The sequence below is a fragment of the Balaenoptera acutorostrata genome, chromosome 3 (assembly GCF_949987535.1).
Source record: "Balaenoptera acutorostrata chromosome 3, mBalAcu1.1, whole genome shotgun sequence".
NCBI lineage: Eukaryota > Metazoa > Chordata > Mammalia > Artiodactyla > Balaenopteridae > Balaenoptera > Balaenoptera acutorostrata.
In genome coordinates this window covers 180,249,943-180,268,880 of record NC_080066.1, presented here as the reverse complement: position 1 = coordinate 180,268,880, position 18,938 = coordinate 180,249,943, and the positions used below count along the sequence as shown (strand labels likewise).

At 41.5% G+C, this 18,938-nt stretch overlaps 1 protein-coding gene across 6 annotated transcripts in view; it reads right to left on the bottom strand.

Moving 5' to 3' along the window:
- PPP2R5C (protein phosphatase 2 regulatory subunit B'gamma) overlaps window positions 1-18,938 on the bottom strand; it is a 134,266-nt gene that overhangs the window by 95,745 nt on the left and 19,583 nt on the right. Inside the window, exon 1 of one of the 6 annotated variants that reach the window (XM_057542155.1) lies at window positions 18,449-18,466. The exons of the other annotated variants lie outside the window; for them this stretch is intronic. The gene's annotated coding sequence lies outside the window, so the exon portion shown is untranslated. Of the gene's footprint in view, window positions 1-18,448; window positions 18,467-18,938 lie in introns of those variants that run through there. 6 annotated transcript variants of the gene reach the window in all.

Below are 18,938 nucleotides of genomic sequence, written 5' to 3'. Positions count from 1 at the left end.
TTAGTTTCCTATCTTCAGAAAAGGTTAATGTGAAAAGCTGAAGAAGAAGGACATCATTTCTGAATTGGAGTACCCTGGCCTGGGGAGGGGGTGTACGTGTGTGCTGGAGAGATGATTCCCTACAAAAAGAAGTGCTATTACTAGCTCCAAATGAAAATGAATAAGCTATGAGAAAAACCTCTTTGCCAGGCAGAACTGAAAAAAATTCCTCACTCCTTCACACACACACACAACTAAGTTTGTCCAAACCATGTCTTCTCTTTTTATAAATTCTCACACAACGCCCCTCGCCACCCCCCCCCACCCCCACCCCTTTCCCAGCTTGTGAACAAGAACCAAAAAGCCCTTTGGTTTCTAAACATAATTCACAACAGTAAGAAACACCTGAAATGGACCGGGGTTAGCAGTTACATCTGTGGGCTGGCACTCCACACATTTCAATGAGCAAATGAACTGCTACAATCGTTCAGGGGTGCTTATTAAGTTCCCCTACACTAGTAAGAAGGTAGTCCTACTATGTGTATCAATAGCCATTAAGAAAATAAATGAAGGCAAACCAAATCCTACCCCTTCCCCACCCCCCTCCCCGTCCGCAGAGCTGAAGGATGCTGCTGGATTCCAAAGCTGGCCATGAATTAAACTATAACAAGCAATGGGGAGTGGGTGTCACGCCATCGGCCTCCCACCTGCCTGGCTCCTCTGCTGTCTGAACAGCCTGTGTTCCGAGTCAGGTATCGTGAATTGAGATTCTGGCTGCTGACCCTCTGGGTGCATCAGATGCGCAAGGATGGCTCTCCCGGAACTATCAGCTCCTCACCCAGGAAGTGATGCCAGATGAACTCAGCAGTAAGGATCGAGGCTTGCAGGGGGCTTTGTGAGGGGTCAGGAAGCAGATGCTTACTGTAGATCTTACTTTAAAAAGAGAGGGACCTGTTCTCAAACAGTTTAATACTTCATATGAGATGAGACGGGGAAATGTGCCTGTCCTAGGATTGTGCTGTTGAGTGGAATGCAGAAATAACAGGGAAAGACTCCTAGACTCTTTGTATAAAATATACAGGTTAAAGTCAAAGAAAAAGTGAAGACACTTGTTGATGTACTTTTCCTAATGATCTCAGATCAAAGGATCTCAACTTTATTAGTGATTTTCCCCCATGCTGTTTTGAAGCCTTATGCATATAAAGTAGTTCTTTAAAGGACTCAAAGTCTGTGATCTGGAAATCACTGATGAAACATACTCTAAAATATAAATAAGCAAACAAGCAGATAAATAATATGGAGGAAAAAAAAAAGACTTGAACAAATAAAGATAAGGTGTGTTTCGGAACTGGAAGCATACATACTATAAATAAGCTGATGTTAATACTTCCCCAAATTGATTTATAGTTTTAAAGCAATTCCATTCAAAATTCAGAGGAGTCTCCCTATTTTTCTGGGTATCTGACAAAATAATTCTCAAGTTCACTTGGAAAAATTAAAAGCATGAAGAATGAGAACACTCTTATGAGAAAGGCTGGTCCTACCAACTCTAAAGCTTGTGAACTAAGGAGAGTGTGATGTGGGCTTAAGAGACAGGTCTTGGAACAGACAGCAACAGCTCCCAAAACGGTGAGTGCAGTTGTACAAATGTAATATTCGGGTAAGGAAGGAAGCTCAAATCCACGGAAAGGGGAGGATTATTCAGACAACTGGTCGGCTATATGTGGGCAGAAGTCAATTTAAGTCTCACCAAAATAAAATCTGAGATGGGTTAAATAAACAAACAAACACAGTTAAATTTTTAAAAAGTCAAATCATACCCCCCACAAATCCCCACAGCTTTGAGAAGAAAAGGGTAATGAGTATATCCATTCTCAAGCCAGAAAAGGACGATTAAAAAACACTGGACAAACCCTGAGGGGATATTCCTCACATTAAAAAATTTACAGATTTCTGTATGTTCCCTCCAAAAATCAAAAGGAAGTATAAATGCTATAATTACAAGAGGTTAATAATATACTGTGATTCATTAGAAAAACACTGAGACCTCAGTGTTCCAATGATTCAGTTTACAAAAGAACTATAACTGCTCAATAACTGTATGAAAAAAGTATTTTTTCACCTATCAAATCAGCAATAATTTTAAAAATTATAATTGATATTGGTAAAGGCATGTTGTAACCTTGCCAACCAATCTATAAATTGTTCTGATCCTTTTGGAAAATAATTTGGCAATATGTAAAGACCCTTTGTTTATGTAATTTAACTTTTGGGAGTCCATTCCAAAAACGTAGTAGCCATGAGTGAGCATCACATTTTAAAAAATATTTATTTAAAAAACTGCGCTAAAGTATACATAATATAAAATTTACCATCTTCATCATTTTTCAGTGTACAGCTCTAAGTGGCATAAGTACATTCACGTTGTTGTGCTACCAGAGCCACCATCCATCCTCAGAACTCGTTTCATCTTGCGAAACAGGCAATCTGTCCCCATTAAATGCTTCCTCCCCATCCTCTTCCTCTCAGCCCCTGGCCACCACCATTCTACTTTCTGTCTCTATGAATGTGATTACTCTGGGTACCTGATATAAATGGAATCATGCAGTTTTTGTCCTTCTGTGACTGAATTACTTCACTCAGTGTAAGTGTCCTTAAGGTTCAGCCATGTAGTAGCATGTGTCAGAATTTCTTCCCTTTTTAAGACTGGATAATACTCTATTATAGGGATATACCACATTTTGTTCTATCCATCCCTTGATAGACACTTGGGCCATTTCTGCCTTTTGGCTATTGTGAATAACGCTGCTGTAATATGGGTATATAAATATCTATTTAAGTCTCTGCTTCCAATTCTTTTGGGTATATTCCCAAAAGTGCAAAGTATGGTAATTCTATTTTTAGTTTTTTGAGGAACTGCCATGCTGTTTTCCATAGTGGCAGCATCATTTTACATTCCCACCAGCAGTGCACAAGGGTTCCAATTTCTCCACATCCTCACCAACACTTGCTGTTTACCAACACTTGCTATTTTCTGTTTTTCGATAGGAGCCATCCTAGTGGGTGTTAAGTGGTATCTCACTGTGGTTTTGATTTGCATTTTCCTAATGATTAGTGATGTTAATCATGTTTTCATGTGCTTATTGTCCATTTGTGTATCTTCTTTGGAGAAATGTCTATTCAAGTCCTTTGCACATTTTTTTTTTATTTGGCTGCGTTGGGTCTTCGTTGCTGCGTGCGGGCCTTTCTCTAGCTGTCGCGAGGGGCTACTCTTCGTTGCGGTGCATGGCCTTCTCATTGCAGTAGTTTCCCTTGTTGCTGAGCACGGGCTCTAGGCGCGTGGGCTTCAGCAGTTGCAGCACACGGGCTCAGGAGTTGTGGTTCATGGGCTTAGTTGCTCTGTGGCATGTGGGATCTTCCTGGACCAGGGATCGAATCCGTGTCCCCTGCACTAGCAGGCGGATTATTATTATTTTAATTAATTAATTTTTGGCTGTGTTGGGTCTTCATTGCTGCCCGCGGGCTTTCTCTGGTTGCGGCGAGCAGGGGCTACTCTTAGTCACGGTGCGCCGGCTTCTCATTGTGGTGGCTTCTCTTGTTGCGGAGCACGGGCTCTAGGCACGCGGGCTCAGTAGTTGTGGCCTGCGGGCTCTAGAGCGCAGGCTCAGTAGTTGTGGCGCACGGGCTTAGTTGCTCCACGGCATGTGGGATCTTCCCGGACCAGGGCTCAAACCCGTGTCCCCTGCATTGGCAGGCGGATTTGGCAGGCGGATTCTTAAACAGTGCGCCACCAGGGAAGTCCCCCTTTGCACATTTTTTTAAACAGCTTGTTTTCTTGTTGAGCTGTAGGAGTCCTTTATAAATTCTGGACATTAATCCCTTATCAGATAGATGATCTCTGAACAGTTCTTCCCATTTTGTGGGTTGCCTTTTCACTTTGTTGATTGTGTCCTTTGCTGCACAGAAGTTTTACATTTTGATGTGGTTGAATTTATCTACTTTTGCTTTTCGTGCCTGTGCTTTGGTGTCATAGCTAAAAAATCATTGATAAATCTAACGTCATGAAGCTTTTCCTCTATGTTTTCCTATAAGGTCTTTGATCCACTTTGAGTTAATTTTTGTGTTTGGTGTAAAATAAGGGTCCAAGTTCATTCTTTTGCATGTGGATATCCATTTTTTCCAGCACCATTTGCTGAACAGACTGTCCTTTTCCTAGAGTGGGTGGCACCCTTGTTGAAAACCATTTGACCATACCTGTGATGGTTTATTTCTTGGCTCTCTTCTACTCTATTGGTGTATGTGTTTGTCTTTATGCCAGTACCACACTAATTTGATTACTGCAGCTTTGCAGTAAGTTTTGAAATCAGGAAATGTAAGAATTTTGTTCTTCTTTTCCAAGATTGCTTTGGTTATCCAGGGTCCCTGGAGATTCCATGTGAATTTTTGGATGAATTTTTCTATCTCTGGAAAAAAACACTGTTAGGATTTTGACAGAGATTGTATTGAATCTGAAAATCTCTTTGGGCAGTACTGATGTTTTAACGATATTTAGTCTTCCAATCCATGAACACACATTGGCTTTCCATTTACTGGTGTCTTCTTTAATGTCTTTCAGCAATGTTTTGTAGTTTTCAGCATACAAGTCTTTCGCCTCCTATGTTAATTCTAAGTATTTTATTCTTTTTGAGAGCATCACATTTTTATTTATGATTCTAAAATACCAGAAACGACCTTAATGTTAAAGGGATTATCCCACACAGTGAAATATTACACATCCACCAAAAATATTTATGAATTTGTAAAGTAAAAATATACATGAGAAGGGCAATGTATAATTTTTCAGAAATAGTATGATCATAAAAAAGAACACTCTCAAAATATCAACAGTAGTCACCGTGGAGTGTTATGGTTATGGGTAGTTCTTCTTTCTGAAACTTCTCTATATTGTTCAGTATTGCTAAAATAAGCACACAATACTTTGATGAAAATTAAAAGTAACAATTTAAAAAAAGACACGTAGATTAAGTCACAGCAGAGAGAATCCCTTAGTGAATGCTGCCGCTCAGGCAAAGGCTAAGAACAGAGAAAGGGCTGTGATGGGAACCCAGGAAATATGATGCAAACGATTTATGGTGATGCAAAAATGAGATCAAGTATGTAAAAACACACAAACAAAAATTAGCCTAAACTAGGCATGACAAACTGAACCAACAAATTACAGGATGTTGACTCCCTGTCTTGAAGAATCCATTACGGGCTCCTTAAATTTTTACTGCAAGTTTGCACTGAATCAATAGGCTCATCTAAGCTTTCGAGATTCAATTAGCCGCCAGAGTACTTTCCTCACGGATGAAACAAGGACTCAGCAAACACACCGGAAGAGGCTCACGTGCAGCCCCATCACTGGCCTGGGCATAAGTCTTCACCGCCTACTCAGGGAGAGGCCGCCCGCCCTCAGGAACCCCAGGCTGGTTCTTCTTTCCTCACCTGTAAAGGGGCTGTCTGTGATCACCCCACCACCGTGGCTGTTAGGAGGCACAAACGTCACCGATGGAGTGGGGAGCTCAGGAGGGTGCAGCTGCCACTGAGCGAGGATCCCACCGCACGTCGCTCCAGCCATTATAGGGAAGGTGCTGGAAGCAGTGGACACTGTAGCACTTGAAGAGCAGGGTCTCGACCCTGGGGCTGCAGTGTGAGGGTGCCGCAGAGCCACTGACGGGGTCTCTGCTTGGACTAACCCCTCTGGGGAGTCTTCCTCTCCCCTCTCTGGGCCACAGGTCTCTTCCCCGTCAGCCTCAGGACAGAGCCCGGCACACAGCAGGCGTTCCATCAAACTGACTGAATGAAGGGCCGAATCACGCAGTAACACCCAATTCTGATCCTGCACAACTCCCTCACCACTCTTTATACCTCGTCCCCGCAGTGCGTAACCAAGGGGGGTGCACCATCTAACCACCTGGAGAACGACACATCCCACCCCCTGCCTGCCGAGCCCCCACCCAGGCTCCCACCACACCCTCCACTGCTGTCTGTGCCCGTCCCCCGTGCCCCCCATGGCACCCTCCAGCCACGCTTCTGGACTCTCCCACGACAACCTTCCCGCCGCTCTGAAGGGCTTGAGCTAACTCGGAGGAAAGGCGCCTCTCTGGGCTCAGAGCAGAGCTCCTTCCAGAACCGAAAGCGGGCAGACAGACCACAGCTCTCAGTGCGTCCGCCCGTCAAGGATGCAAACACAAGCATCTCTGTGCTGCACAAAGATGAAGGTTGAAAAGGAGTTATTCTTTATTCTCTGCTTCCTCTGTCACTTTATTTGGGTTTTTATTTAAAAACAAACTGCCATTTGTAGGTAGCATTTTTGAATAAAACTTTCACATTTTCATTTCTAAATTCAGCTGAAGTTTTTAATTTTCATCTCCCCGGGCAATTTTACGGGCAAATTAAGTATGCTCATATTTTAGTGAAGAAGGTTCACAGTCTCTTTCATTAAAAGAAGGTTGTGTCTTGAGCCTAGAGAGTTGCGGTGCCGTAAGTGCAAGGCCCTGACACTGCTGGCAGAGCAGCCACTTAACCGGAAACTACGCGGGCGTGGGTGATGTACATTTTGTTGGGTAGGATATCTAACCTAAAAAATTTGGCTTCGCTTACAGTTTAAAATAGACTTCTTCCTTAGGCAGATCAAAGATACCTAGCATTCAGCTGTGTTCAAAGGTTGCCAGGGCACTTCTGCTTGCCAACAGCAAGGTCAAAGGGACAGGCGCCTGCTGCCCTGTTGATTTGAGCGAGTCCTGTGAGTGGTTTAAAAGGGTGGACAGGCTTATCCCAGGAAAGGCCAGCGGAGGCGAGCGGAGTAGATGGTGTAAAATCTGCCCCGAGTGCGCTGTTGGGAGACCTTTGCTTATTTTTGTTCTTGCCACGGTTAGGCTGGAAAACCTTTAAAGCCAAAGCAAGTCCTCACCCCCTTCCTTGTTCTGAGAAGGTAGGAAACCCACACAAAGTACACAGAGCACACGTGACACACCAAAGTGCTTTCGTGTTGACTATTAGCAACAAACCTCACTTCACAAAGAAGAACCTGAGGCGCAGGGAGCCGTGAGCCTGGGGAGGGGTTCCAGCCCCAAAACAGTTCTGAGAAAATGGAAGGATGTGGGAAGGACAGGCAGACGGGCCCAGAGGGCTTTTCATTCCTTCAGCAAACTTGTGTCTCGGGGATCCATGGCAGATGCTAGACTGGGCACCAAAACAGCCTCTGCCCTCAGTGACACTTTAGACAGAGCAGCGTGTGGTGTGCTCGGCAGCCCCAGTGTCCATCACGGTGAACAGATAAATGGTGCTCCATCCACACGGTGGAATGTTACGCAGCCTTAAAAATTAGGAAGAAAATTCCGTATGATTCCACTCATAGGAGGTCCCTAGAGGAGTCAAAATCACAGAGACAGGAAGTAGAATGGTGGGTGCCAGGGGCTGGGGGAGGGGAAGAGGGAGGTATTAACAGGCACAGAGCTTTTGTTGGGGACGATGAATAGACAGTGGTGATGGGCACACTGAATGTGAATCTATTTAATGCCACTGAATTGTACACTTGCGAATGGTTAAAGTGATAAATGTTATGCTATGTATATTTTACCACAATTTAGGAAAAAAGATAAGGCAGGCTTGAGCCAGGGTGGCTCAGGAAACACTGGAGGAGGCAGAGCCAGCAGGGCGTGGGAGAAACCCAGGCCTGGAGGGCCTGTACGGTGGGCAAGGGCACGCAAGCAAAGTGTGTGCATCTGTGGGTGATGTAAGGTGCCGGGAGAAATCCAGGTGAGGTCTGGGGAAGGCCTGAGCTAGACATTAAATGTAAGATTACAGCTGCCGGTTGAAATCAACTCCCTGGGTTCTTCCCAGAAGGGGCTTGCAGGGTATGACAGGCGGAGGCCTGAGACCGACCCTGGAGTAAAAGCCACGTCCGTGGCCTGACGAGAGCGGACCGGGGGGCGCCCTGGGGCCAGGCTGTGGCTCGAGGTTGGGCTCAGGCTGACGTGAGACCAGCTCTCAGCCGTTCACAGAGCAGCATCCATGGCATCTCTGCTCCCCAGCTACCGCCACAACAAGGGTCTGGGTCTGGGCCTGGGTCTGCGGCCTCCCTAAGAGCAAGGGCCACCTCTGGTCACTGTCACGGTCCTGACTACCTCCCCACGCTCCAGACAACCCAGGTGGTCAGTAAGTATTTGCTGTGAACTGGCACCTGCCTCACCAAGCTGAAAGTTTCCTTCCATTATTGTGGGCAGTCAAGAGAAGACACAGAATCAAACATGTGGCAGAAGCAAGACTGATGAAAGCGGAGTTTCTGAACCCATGAGAATTGGAGCAGGCACTATGGTAACTTCTCACATTGCATTTTTATTCTTCAATTAATGGGCAAGAGGTAAAGTTCCTCTAAACAGATGCTAATTCATTTTTAAGCAGTAAAAAATGATCACTTGTATGGCGAGACTTTCAATTGTATCAGAAAATAAACTGCTTTGAATGAGGTTGAAGTATTGTATTTTCACAAACGGAGGGCAAGACATATAAATTTTTAACTGCCATTCAAAAGCCAATTTAAAAAAATTCAGGTAAGTTCTCCCAACAATAATGTAACAACTTCTTTCCCAAATGGCCTAACACTTAGCAATTCTAAATTTCTGCCCCAGGGTCTCCAGTTAATGTTAGGCCCTAGTTGTTTCATCATAACTTTGACTTCTCCCTAGGCCTTTCTTTCCTAAAACAAGGAGAATGGCCTCAAGAAACAAAGTCCATGATTCATTAGTCACCTAAAAAAATCAGTCTCTTCATTTAACACTTCTACCTTCCAGACCGAAAAGGACTAACTCAGAGAAATCTTTGAACGAACAGGGCCTGAAGACTACATTCAGCCTCAACGTTAAAAAAATAAAAACAGGAAATACTATTTTCCACTTAACGAATGACTTAAGCATTTAAATGGCCTCAGTACTAGCAAGGTGCAATGGGACAGACAGGCACCTCCTGCGCTCTGGGCAGAAGTGTTCACGGTGCAGCCTCTCTGGACAGCACCTCTAAAGGGTTCTTGAAAATGCGTGGCCTTTGATCAGTACTTCCCTCCCTTGATTCCAGCTTAAGGAAAGGTTCAAAAGTGTGAACAACAAAAGATTTACATTAAAGTACGGTTTACAGCAGCTGAAAACCACGGGAATAATAAACGGTGTTTAAATCATGCTCCTATTTCCATTAAAGTCAGGAACAAGACAAATATGCCTGCTCACACCACCACACATAACATCTTACTGGAATTTTCAGTCAACTCAGGAGAAAGACACTAAAGGTATAAGATTTAGAAACAAAGAGGTGAGATTGCTTTTACATGCAGATCTCATTAGATACCTGAAAACATCCCAAAAAATCAGCTGAAAAACTAGTGCAAACAATAAGATAATTCAGGAAGGAAGCAGGAGGTGAAAGCAAGATGCAGAAATCAACAACCTCCATATAAACAATTAACAATTATTTAGAAGACATAATGGAAGAGGAGATCCCATTTACAATAATAGCACCAATAATGAAATATCTGGGCACACACTTACTAAGAAATGTGCAAAACCCACATGAGGGAAACTTAAAAACACCCCTAAAGGAAATGGAAGTGGCCTTGAACAACTACACACTACACTCTTAGAAAGGGGATTTGAACATCCTAAAGATGCCAATCCTCTCTGGACATTTTAAAAATTTAATGGAATCACAACAAATATATACCAACAGCTTTTTTTTTGCAATGAAATGAGCCAATTCAAAGTTCCTACTGTTTGTAATAATATCATTATTGTTGTCAATCATTTTAATATGATATAGCAATAATTACGTCAATGAAATTAGAAATAAAGATTTTCAGTGTAAGAGATAAAACTATGAAAATTCAAGAAACAAGTGAGAACACTACAATGTTATGAATGCACAACTAAAAAAAAAAATATATATATATTCTAGAATATATGTTTATGTTCTTGCTCCCTCCACTAAAAGTACCAGTACCTAAAAGCAACAGCAGTCCAGTAGCAGTGAGCACCCCCTAGTACCCTGATTTTGGTCTCTAATATCATTCCCCACTGAAAGGAATCAGGGTTCATTGAAAAATGGCTGATTCCAAGTCTGGGGCAGGGAAGGTACAAACAAGCCTGCGGGGACATCTTACTGTGTCAGAAATCAAGGAAACAAAAATAAATGAGGCCATGCCAAAAAATACACAGCAGCTAGTCCAAATATCACACAATGGTTAAAATTATGCATCTGCACATAAAAAAGAGTATGGGGGCTTCCGTGGTGGCGCAGTGGTTAAGAACCCGCCTGCTGATGCAGGGAACATGGGTTCAAGCCCTGGTCCAGGAAGATCCCGCATGCCGCAGAGCAACTAAGCCCATGCACCACAACTACTGAGCCTGCGTGCCACAACTACTGAAGCCCATGCGCCTAGAGCCCATGCTCCGCAATAAGAGAAGCCACTGCCATGAGAAGCCCACGCGCCACAACGAAGAGTAGCCCCCGCTCGCCACAACTAGGGAAAGCCCACGCGCAGCAACAAAGGTCCAACGCAGCCATAAATAAATAAATAAATAAAATCTTAAAAAAAAGAGAAGTATGATTTTAGTAGATTAAAACACACTGACATCAATGAAACACATAATGATGTTCAAAAAAGAGAAAGCCAAAAAAACATTTAGTTTTCACCATTTGAGGGAAACTTGCAACTGAAAAGGCAAAGAATTAAGCTTACTCTCACTTTCCAGTAGGAGCTGTATGTCAAGATAACCAAATAGCTCTATTTGGCAAGAAATAGCTCTGCTTTTAGAAGAATGCCAGATTAAACGTTGAAATCTCTAGAGAAACTATTGACTCAGGCAAGGATTATCAAGTGGTGTTTAAAGCATTAGCATATGGTTGATGGGGAACAGACACTGGCAGGGTGCCAAAATATACCTTGTAGATTATCACTAGTACTTTTGAATCGCAAAGGGAAGTACTGTACAATGGAGAGCTCAATCGGTCACCACCCTACTATAATACAGTGGTAAAATCCAGCATCACTTTTGCTAGTCACCAGACAGTATGCATCTCTCACAATAAAGAAACTATCTCCTGAGTTACACAGCATCACCCCTGATATATTCTATCCAAGAAAGGTTTCCATTTTCAGGAACTACCGGGAATAAGGGGGATACTTTACAGGACAATCATCTTGGCTAATTTAACAAGTCATAAACTAGTGCTGCGGTTTATGGCACTCTCAGACTAGTAGTGACCCCAGGTGTCTGGCAGAAGCAAAAACAAATCCCTGCTGAAGAAGATACTTTTATCCTAGGTTTCAATTTATTTCAAATATTTGAGTATAGTGACCAGCATACACTAAAAAATAGGTACACAAGGAAATAAGACATCATGAGCAAAACGTGACAAGGGCTTCAGATGTTGGTAATATCTCACACAGACTATAAAGCAGCTGTGCTGACTAAAAGAATTGACAAATTTGATGGGTTCTGCAAGGCAATAGGAAAATATTTTTAAAAAGTCACAGAGCAGATTAAAAATAGAACTTCCATAAATGAAAAAAAGAATATCTGAAATTTAAAACTTTGTGGCTGTATTTTATATTTCATTTTTCTAGTAACTTATTTTTACTCTATTTTATGGAAGTACTAGTCCATGGTGGGTTGCAAATTAAAAAGAAAACTGGTCCTTCACCATGGATAATGTGAAACTCTGATCAAGAATATAGCACGTGTAGTGAGGTGGATGGACCTAGAGTCTGTCATACAGAGTGAAGTAAGTCAGAAAGAGAAAAACAAATACCGTATGCTAACGCATATATATGGAATCTAAAACAACGGCACTGATGAACCTAGTGGCAGGGCAGGAATAAAGACGCAGATGTAGAGAATGGACTTGAGGACACGAGGTGGGGGGAAGGGGAAGCTGGGAAGAAGTGAGAGAGTAGCACTGATGTATATACACTACCAAACATAAAATAGATAGCTAGTGGGAAGCTGCTGCATAGCACAGGGAGATCACCTCGGTGCTTTGTGACGACCTAGAGGGGTGGGATAGGGAGGGTAGGAGGGAGGTTCAAGAGGGAGGAGATATGGGGATATATGTATACGTATAGCTGAATCACTCTGTTGTACAGCAGAAACTAACACAACATTGTAAAGCGATTATACTCCAATAAAGATGTAAAAAAAAAAGGGGGGACTTCCCTGGTGGCGCAGTGGTTAAGAATCTGCCTGCCAGTGCAGGGGACACGGGTTCGAGCCCTGCTCTGGGAAGATCCCACATGCCCGCGGAGCAATTAAGCCCGTGTGCCATAACTACTGAAGCCCATGCGCCTAGAGCCTGTGCTCCGCAACAAGAGAAGCCACCGCAATGAGAAACCCACACACTGCAATGAAGAGTAGCCCCCGCTCGCCGCAACTAGAGAAAGCCCACGTGCAGCAACGAAGACCCAATGCAGCCAAGGAAAAAAAAAAAAAGGAAAAACCCCATTAAAAAAAAAAAAAGATGTAAAAAACAAAAAAGAATATAGCACAGTAAGTCACAAAAAGGTTGAAAAATATAACCTTAAAGAAAGATAGTAAATGAAAGATTCCAATACACATCTGATTAGAGCCAAAGGGGGAAAAAAAAGGAAACTAATACAGAGATAACAACTGAAGAAATAATGGCTGAGAACTTTCTACAACTGAGGAAATATAACAACCCACAGATTCAAAGTGAATGGCAAAAAAGACTGATAAAAAAGAAATCTATACTTGGACCCCTGGCAGTGGAATCACTGAAAAAAAATCAATGTCATAGTCAAAATCAGAAAAGTGGCCAGAAATCACAAACAATACTTTCAAAAAGAATGAATTTGGGGACTTCCCTGGTGGCACAGTGGTTAAGAATCCGCCTGCCAATGCAGGGGACACGGGTTCGAGCCCTGTTCCGGGAAGATCCCACATGCCACGGAGCAACTAAGCTCGTGCGCCACAACTACTGAGCCTGTGCTCTAGAGCCCGCGAGCCACAACTACTGAGCCCACACGCCACAACTACTGAAGTGCACGCGCCTAGAGCCTCTGCTCTGCAACAAGAGAAGCCACCGCAATGAGAAGCCCGCGCACCCAACGAAGAGTAGCCCCAGCTCACCGCAACTAGAGGAAAGCCCGCGTGCAGCAATGAAGACCCAACCCAGTCAAAAATAAATAACTAAAATAAATTTAAAAAAAAAAGAATGAATTTGGCTTCTCAATACTAATGGCAGTCAAAAGGCAATGAAATACTTATCTTCAATGTACTGAAGGAACACAAAAATCTACAATTAGATATTCAGCGATTATCTTTCAAGAATGAGGGCAAATGAAGACATTTTCCAGATAAACAGTTTGCCACCAGCAGACTCTTATTAAAGAAAATTCTAAATGATGTATTCAAACAAGGTTTTGACCTCCGATGGAAAGTCTGAGATGCAAAAAGGAATGAAGAATAAAATGATAAATAAGTAGATAAATCTAAATGGTCATCAACAGAATAAAACAGTAATACTGTTATGGAGGACTTAAAAAGGTTGGAATTCAGATACCCAACGATGGAGGAGTCCGAAGAGATAGCAGTGGCAGCCTTCCTTTTCTGAGGTATGATTGACATAAAACATTATATAAGTTTCAGGTGTACAACATAATGATTTGACATTTGTATATACTGCAAAATGATCACCACAATAAGTCTAGTTAATAGTTAACATCCGTCACCATACACAGTTACAAAATTTTTTTTTTCTTGTGATGGGAACTTTGAAGATCTATTCTCTTAGCAGCTTTCAAATATTCAATACAGTATTATTAACTATAGTCACCATGCTGTGCATTACATCCCCATGACTTACTTATTTTAACTGGAAGTTTGTACCATTTGACTTCCTTCAGCCATTTCACCTACCTCCCCACCCCCTGCCTCTGGCAACCATCTTTTAAATTAATAGACTTTAATTATTAGGTTTACAGAAAAGCTGAATGTAAAGTACAGAGTTCCCATACCCCTCTCCACCCTCCCCTAGTTCCTCCTATTATTAACATCTTGCAATAATGTGGCACATTTCTTACAACTGATGAGCCAATAGTGATACGTTACTATTAACTAAAGACCATAGTTTACATTACGGTTCACTTTGTGCATTCTATGGGTTTTGACAAACGTAAAATGCCATGTATTCACCATTACGGTAACATGTGGAGAGTTGCGCTGTCCTAAAAATCTCCTGTGCTCTGTCTATTCATCCCCCCATTCTCCCAACCACTGGCAACCACTGATCTTTTTATTGTCTCCACTGCCTCTTCCAGAATGTCATATAGTTAGAATAATACAGGATGCAGCCTTTTCAGATTGGCTTTTTTCATTTAGTAATATGCATTTAAGGTTCCTCCATGTCTTTTCATGGCCTGGTAGCTCATTTCTTTTTATTGCTGAATAATATGCCATATTTTGGATGTATCACGGTTTGTTTATCCATCCACCTACTGAAGGACATCTTGGTTGCTTCCAAGTTTTATATATTTTGAAAAAATTGTGGCAGAGTTTTTTTAACCACCCCAAATTCTTGCATAAAATCATACAGTGCAACCAAGAAGGCAAAATCAAATACCCACAGCCAACATCTACAACAAAATTAGGTGAAAATATGTCCCCACAGACACGTGAGCACATGGGAGAGCCCACCGGCAGTCACAGGCTCGTGTGCTATCAGTGTCTGGGGGAAGACGGCAGAGAGGAACAACGGGTGTCCTCTGGAGCTGAGAACTCTGAGACAACCAGAGAGCCAGCTGAACCCACCTGAGAACAGTGGCTGAAAGCAGAAGGGGTCTGTACCCTGCAAGGGATGAGGGCAAGCAGTCCGCAGCCAAGACTGAAGGGGCCCCGGGAACCCTCACAATTCAGCAGCCGTAGCTTCCTTCCAGAACTAGGTCACGCTGGTGAGAAACTGCTGGGAAGAGAATCCAGACTTAACAGCAGAGGGGCAGGAGAGGAAATGGAAAAAGAAGGTCCAAATATCAGCAGGGGAAGAGAACCAAATCAGGGCACTCAGGAGGTAAGCCACCACATTTTAGAAAGTTCCACAAAAATAACCGAATCTAGAGCTCTAGAGCCCAAGCTCCTCTTCTCTAATTTCACACACACACGAGCATCAGGAGGGATCAAAGTCAAGTCCTACACGGAGTTCTTCTAAGGAAAAAGCGAAAAGGAACTAAACGACACCTACGCAGCAGTAAAAGCATGACAGGGAGACATCCCACAAAGACATTAAAAACTACAGCCTAATATTTCAAGATGAGACAAAAGACATTAAAGGAATAGCATAACGTGTCAAAGGACTACATGAATATTAATAGAAAAACTCAGAAATAGGTAATAACTCTGTAAAGAATTAAAAAAGAAAAGAAAAAATAATTTCAGAAATGAAGAGTAACTGAAAAGAATACAAGAGCAAATAAGCACAACATAAAATGCCTTACAGGGAATAGTACATAAAAAAGAGAAAAAAATTAAATCAAAAAGGAATGATAAAAACCCAGAGGGAGACAACAAATATAAAAACAGGCAAAGAAGATTCAATATTTATACAATAGGAGTCTCCACAGGAGTAAACGAAAGCAAGGGAACAGAACAAATCCTCAAAATAATAATCCAAGAAAAAGAGATTTGGTACTACATATTTAAAGAACATAGCATGTATGTGGGAAAGTCAACCCAGAATGATATATTCTGAAATTACTGGACTTTAAAGAAGAAAAAAACCTGTTTAGGCATTAAAGCAAACAGACCAAGTAACTTGTAAGATAAAGAAAATTAAACTGACATCAGAGTCTGACAGCAATGCTTTATTACAGAAGGAAGTGGAGGAACATCCTTAAGATACTCATGAAAAGAAAACATGAACCGAGGACTTTCTATCCAGACATTCTTTGAAGTCTGAAATAAAAGTCTCCTAGAGAGGAAGCTTCACACCAAAAAAATGTGGAGAATCAGCACAGAGACTGGAGGTGAGCGTCAGCGGTATATTCCCGTGGAGAACTAGTGTAAACAGGGATGGGAGGGAGAGAATACAGTTTGTCACGACTATGTGCTCTGACAATGAAGACAGAGTAAAACTATAAAAAAGAGGGAGGGGGAAGGAAATGAAAAGATGCAAAAATTTTAACCTTTCAGTCGTCATATTGGTCACAATGTTGGTATTATTTTTCTGAAAATACACTGTGTATAATGTCAGATAAAGTAAATGAATAATTATCTGGTATTTAAGTCCTATTTATTATCACTGATGTCCTTGAGAACCAAAAATCTCAGTGTGACAAAAAAGGAGATACAAGACAGAAGTTAAATAAATGCCTACAAGCCTGCATTTGAATGGAAAATATCAGTATGAACTCCTGATGTACTATATCCTGAAAAAACCTGTTTTCTAATTTGGTCCACTAAAAAGTCCTGTAAACGGTGACCATTCCAATAGCAATGAGAATCCTAGCACCCAGACTGTGGTCTTGAAATACTATTCCCCACTAAAAGGTGGGACTTCTTGGACAAATGACTGATTCTAAAACCTATACAGAAATGAAAAGAGCCAAGGCAATTCTGAAGAAAAAGCTGAAGGACTTACACTACCAGACACCAAGACCTCCTAGGGTGTGTTAGTGTTCTCCTGACACAGCTCAGGCAGCCAGGGGAACAAAACAGAGCCCAGAAACGGGTCCGCACAGCGATGGTACTTTATTTATAACAAAGATAACACCACAATGAGTGAAGGGTGACCTTTTCGACAAGGGTGCTGTGCCAGACGGAGAGCCACACGGGAAAGGAATTGTGACCTCTAGCGTCACAGCAGACACAAAACTTAACTCTACATAGACTGTACAGTCCAGTGCGAAAGGTCAAAGAAAGTTTTAGGAAAAAAGACATAAGATAACATCTTCACTACTCTGTGGAAAGCAAAGATATATTAAACAGATCAAAGTACTCTCAAAGTGCTAACGCCTTTGAGAGTGAAAATTCAAGATACAGAGTAGAAGAAAATGTGCAATTCCCATATCTACAAAGGACCTATATCTGAACTCCTACAAATCTGTTTTTAAAAAAATCTTACAACCTAGTAGAAAGAAGGGCCCAAAGACTTAAACCGGAACTTCACAAAATAATATATCTGAGCAGACAATAAACCTACAAAGAGATGTTTAACTTTATTCATCATCAGTTAACTTTGAAACCGGCTCACCAGAATGGCTAAAATGAAAGCCAAACTATAGTGGAACAAAGTATTTGCAACACATATATAACCAACAGAGAGTTCATATCCAGAATAAAAACTCTTTAAAAAAAATTAAGAAAATGGCAGTCCAATGGAAAAGGGACAATAAACATTTGTAAAAGCACCTTACCTCATAACAGAAGTGCAAATTAAAACAACAGTGAGATACCACAATGAGATAGTGTGGTACTGGCATAAAACAGGCATATAGATTGATGTGATAAAACTGAGAGTCCAGAAATTAAACTTTACATTTATGGTCAATGGTTTTTGATAAGGATACCAAGGAAACTCCATGAAAAAACAGCTTCTGCAACAAATGGTGCTGGGACAACTGGATATCCATGTGCAAAAAAGATGAATTTAGACTTCTACCTCACATTACACAAAAAATTAACTTGAAATGGATCGCAGACCTAAATATAAGAACTAAAACTAGAAAACTTCTAGAAGGAAACACAGGAAAAAAATCTTTGTGACCTTTAGTTAGGCAAAGAGTTCTTGGATACAACATCAAAAGCAAGATGTATAAAAGAAAAAATGTGATAAATTGGACCTCATCAAAATTCAAAAGTTTGGGGCTTCAAAGACACTATTAAAGAGTGTAAAAAGTCAAGACACAAACTGGGAGAAAATATTTGTAAATAATATACCTGATAAAGGACTCATATCCAGATTACATAAAGAATTGCCATAATTCGGCAATAAGAAGATAGGCAATTTAAAAATAGGCAAAAGATCTGATAGACATTTCATCAAAAAAGATATACAGGGACTTCCCTGGTGGTCCAGTGGTTAAGGCTCCACGCTTCCACCGCAGGGGGCACGGGTTCGATCTCTGGTTGGGGAACTTGAATCCCGCACGCCATGCAGCGTGGCCAAAAAAAAAAAAAAAAACATGTACAAATGGCTAACAGGTACATGAAAAGATGCTTAATATCTGTAGCCAGTAGGGAAATGCAAATTAAAACCATAAGGAGATAGATACCAGTACACACCCGTAAGAAAGACTATAAACAAAAAGACGATAACAATTGTTAGCAAGAATGTGGAAACATTGGAACCCCATACATTGCTGGTGGGAACTTAAAATGGTCTGGAAGACAGTTCAGCAGTTTTTTAAAAAAGCTAAACATAAACTTACCCCACAAGCCAGCAGTTCCACTCCTAGGTATCTACCCAAGAAAGATGAAAATATATGTTCAAACAAAGACTTGTATTCAAATGTTCAGAGCAGCGTTATACGTAATAGCTAAAAAAACAACTCAAATATCCATCAATTGTTGAATGGATAAATAAAATGTGGGATATTCACATAATAGAGAATATTATTCAGCATTAAAAAGAAACAAACTACTCAAAGTAGATGAACCTCAAAAACATTATATTAAGAGTCAGATGTAAAAGACTACATATTGCCGATTTCATTTATGTGAAATGTCCTGAAAAGGCAAATTTAGAGGCAGAAAACTGATCAGTGGTTGCCTGGAGCTGGGGATAGGGGTGGGAATTGATGGCAAATGGGCATAAGGTTATTTTTTGGATGGGTGATGGAAATATTCTAAAACTGTATTGTGGTAATGGATGCACAACTCTACATGTTTATTGAAATAATCAAAATTTCCAATTACAGT